The 1988-nt window shown below is 39.0% G+C and overlaps 1 non-coding gene across 1 annotated transcript; it reads right to left on the bottom strand.

Moving 5' to 3' along the window:
• Positions 1 to 1258: 1258 nt before the first annotated feature.
• LOC141603472 (small nucleolar RNA R71) lies at positions 1259 to 1365 on the bottom strand. Its single transcript, XR_012525346.1, has one exon. It is a non-coding gene; the product is annotated as a small nucleolar RNA R71 (small nucleolar RNA).
• Positions 1366 to 1988: the final 623 nt, after the last annotated feature.

Raw genomic sequence — 1988 nt, 5'->3', positions numbered from 1 at the left:
TTTACCCATCACCTATCTTTTCAATGAGACTTGTAAGCTTATACACCAACTCGAGTCTCATTAGACCATGCATATAGTTGAATAGGAAGGACTAAGTCGACTTGTAGGTATTGTACAATCTAATCGATTCGCCTCCGGGACCCAAACCTTCTTAGGGATTGTAAGCTTATACAACAACTCGATCCCATCACAATAATAAGTGCTTGAATCTAGTAGAAAACATGTTTGTATGATCAACTCCCATGAATCCCCTATGAACTCATGACACCCTAGTGCCTTTAATCAATTGTTTATATCTCATTTTAATCACCTTGCTTGTTTTTATTACCTTGTTTTTATATTATTGATTAGTGTAGTTGATCTCCTATCTCAACCCAAATTGTGACACCGTTAGACACAACCATTTGCAATTGAAAATCCTACATCAATACCCGTCCCTTGGGATCCGACCTTTACTTGCCTCTTTGCTAAGAGTAGTTTGTGAAGTTATAAATATTGTTTTGGTTGGTAGCTTTTGACGACGAGTTTATAGCCGAACCAAAAATGGTGCCTTTGCTAGGGACGGTGTTAACTTGATTTGATTTTCATTAATTGTTTTTAGTTTTGTCTTTCTTTACCTTGGGGAAGTCAATCTACTCAAGGTTGTTCTAATTGTTTTTCGAGTTGTTTGATATTTTGCATGTCTAGGAGATCACAAGGTAACTTGTTACCCATTGATCTTGAAATTGAAAGAACCTTGACCAACAATAGAAGACTTGCTAGAGGTAGTTTAAGAGGTATTGGAGAAATTGTGGACATTCAACCAAATAACATTGCGTTTATCAACTCTTTTGCAAGAGAAGGAGAGGACAACTCAATACAAAACCCACCACAAAATCAACCCACAATGCCTAAATTCTCATCACATTCCGTACCAACCGAGGAGAACCTACCAAATGGTACTCCTACACCACAACATTTAACCGGTAATTTCATTGCCAAATCCGCATTCATACAACTAGTTGAGAGAAGTCAATTTGGGGGGATGCCTAGTGAAGACCCTCATTCTCATATGGAGACTTTTTGTGACTATTGTGATGCGATTTCTCAAACCGGAGTTACTCAAGACCAAATCCGATGGGTATTATTTCCTTTTTCTTTGATTGGTACCGCGAAACAATGGTTGAAAAGCCTAGACAAGCGTACTCTTGGTATTGATTCTTGGAAGAAATTGGCACTTACTTTCTACAAGAAATTCTATCCTCCGAAAAAGACTAACATGTTGAGAGCCCAAATCACCGGGTTCAAACAAAGGGATGAGGAATCTTTGTATGAAGCATGGGAGAGATTCAAGGACACTTGTCGATCTTGTCCACACCATGGACTTAGCGAGTGGTTTATTGTACAACAGTTTTGGAATGGTCTATATGAAAACTCCCGAAACATTCTCAATATGGGATCCAATGGTATGTTCACCGAAGTCGATGACAATCAAACATGGAACAAAATTGAGGAAATGGCGGTCCATAACTCGCAATATAGTAGGCCTCGGAAGGCTACTAGAGGAGGAAAGCATGATGTAGATTCCATTACTCAATTGGGTGCTCAATTAAGTGCTCACATTGACACCATCAATTTGAAGTTTGTGAAGGCCATGGCTAAACTTGAAAAGGCCTCCAAATCACCCAAACAACATGTTAATGCTATGGTGGCATCATCAATTCCAAGTGAAGTATGTGAGAGTTGTGGAACGTTGGGACATGACCAAAGTGAATGTAGAGGAACAAGTGAATGCTTTGCAAGCATAAGAGAGTGGCACCCCTTATTCCAACTATTACAATGAGAGTACCAAATTCCATCCAAACATTTCATACAAAAGCCAAAATGTTCAAAACCCTCAACCAACATATACCCCACCTCCAATGAGAAATCAAGCTCAAAGACCCTTTTACAACCAAAGCTAAGGTTATCAAAATCAACCTCCATACAATCAATCTAATGACCAAGGC

The sequence above is a fragment of the Silene latifolia genome, chromosome 9, assembly GCF_048544455.1.
Source record: "Silene latifolia isolate original U9 population chromosome 9, ASM4854445v1, whole genome shotgun sequence".
NCBI classification, from domain to species: Eukaryota; Viridiplantae; Streptophyta; class Magnoliopsida; order Caryophyllales; family Caryophyllaceae; genus Silene; species Silene latifolia.
This window is presented reverse-complemented; position numbering and strand designations above follow the sequence as displayed.